This window comes from Grammomys surdaster, unplaced genomic scaffold, assembly GCF_004785775.1.
Source record: "Grammomys surdaster isolate TR1022 unplaced genomic scaffold, NIH_TR_1.0 211, whole genome shotgun sequence".
Taxonomy (NCBI): Eukaryota; Metazoa; Chordata; class Mammalia; order Rodentia; family Muridae; genus Grammomys; species Grammomys surdaster.
This window is the reverse complement of record NW_021604656.1, coordinates 5,185,112-5,186,901: the sequence shown is the minus strand read 5'-3', so window position 1 is coordinate 5,186,901 and position 1,790 is coordinate 5,185,112. Positions and strand designations below refer to the sequence as shown.

The 1,790-nt window shown below is 48.6% G+C and overlaps 1 pseudogene; it reads left to right on the top strand.

Moving 5' to 3' along the window:
• The first annotated feature begins 1,073 nt into the window (after positions 1–1,073).
• Positions 1,074–1,603, top strand: LOC114624841 (annotated as a pseudogene).
• Positions 1,604–1,790: the final 187 nt, after the last annotated feature.

The following is a 1,790-nucleotide window of genomic DNA, read 5'->3' as shown; positions in this document are numbered from 1 at the left end:
TTAGGGCGTGGGGACTACTTTGAAGTAAATCCCTTATTTGAAATTTAGTCACCTAGACAGACCAGAAGGATAGTCAACATCTTTTCTTTACTTTTTTGTTTTCTTTTCCTTTCCTTTCTTTTTTCTTTTCTTTTTTTGACAGCTTCTCACCATGTACCCTTGGCTATCCTGGAACTCACTATTTACTATGTAGACCACGCTGGGCTTAAACTCATAGAGATCTACCTGCCTCTACCTCCCGAGTTCTGGGCTTAAATGAGTACAACACCACGCCCTGCAACCATGCTTATATTATTGAGTTTGTGCCATGGGCAATACTTGGTTCTAGTCAAGAATGTAGGACAGACAATGCAAGCCAGGCCAGGCCAGGTTACCTGCTTTCATAGCATGCAGAATCAGCGAACAAATACCTTATGGGGCTCAGGCAATGGTGCCAAGAAATGAGGGAATACAAAGCTCTGGGCAGCAGAGACCCCTGGTCGTCAGCTGCTTCCACGGCCTGTGTGAGCCCGAGCACCCGAGAGGCATGTTTCTTTGTTCCCTGAGATAGGCACAGCCCAGGAACCAATGGTGGCCAATACACTAGGAGCTGTAGTGATCTACTTATCACAGCCATTTCATTGCTGATGGGAGGCCTTCTAGCCACGCCCCCTTTCTTCTGCATGGTGACCCACCCACAATGCTCAGAAGACTGGCCTTCCATTCAGTCCAGCTCCTGGAAGAGTGGGGGGTACAGCGAGAACAGCTCCCCACCATCCACAGAGGATGCGCATCAGGAGCAAGAAAATAATGTGTAAACACAAGGCGCCAACATTTGGGGCTCCTGCAGCCAGTCAGACAGCCCAATTTTATTATTAATTTTTAAAAGACAGCATACAAAGTAATTGGTTTTATTAGTTTCATACACAGACATCATTTCACCGTGTCCTTATTTCCTGTCTCCCTTGTTTCCGGTTGGATGGTTTTCTTTCAGGGCTCTTCTCCTTTGCCGTCATGTCACATGGGTTTCCCTCCCTGCCCTTAAGACCTCTTCTTCACCTTTTGTGAGTGGTGGTGAATGAGTACACAGTGCCATGAGGGCGTCGGGCACGCTTCGGGAATACAAGGTGGTGGCACGCTGCTTGCCAACCCCCAAATGCCACACACCACCACTGTACCATATGTGAATCTTTTTGCCCAACCATGTGGTAGCCAAGTCCCGATTCTGGTACTTTGTGTCACAGCTGAAGAAGATGAAGAAGTCATCCGGGAAGATTGTGTATTGCGGGCAGGTGTTTGAGAAGTCACGCCTCCATGTGAAGAACTTCGGCATCTGGCTGCGCTACGACTCCAAAGTGGTACACACAACATGTACCGAGAGTACCGGGACCTGACCACTGCTGGTGTGGTCACACAGTGCTACCGTGATATGGGTGCCCAGCACCGTGCCCACGCACACTCCATCCAGATCATGAAGGTAGAAGAGATTGCAGCTGGCAAGTGCCTCTGGCCAGCTGTCAAGCAGTTCCAGGATTCCAAGATCAAATTCCCACTGCCCCACCACGTGTTGCGGCACCAGCACAAGCCACGCTTCACCACCAAGAGGCCCAACACCTTCTTCTAGACACAGAGACCCACTGAATAAAAACTTCAGACTGTCAAAAAAACAAACCCTCTCCTTCAGTTCTCACCATGCTCACAAGGCTCCTTTCTGCTTTCTTGAGCTCATCTATAGATAGAAAGAAACAGACTAGATAGATGACAGACAGACAGATGATAGACACACAGACAGATGACAGACAGACAGATGA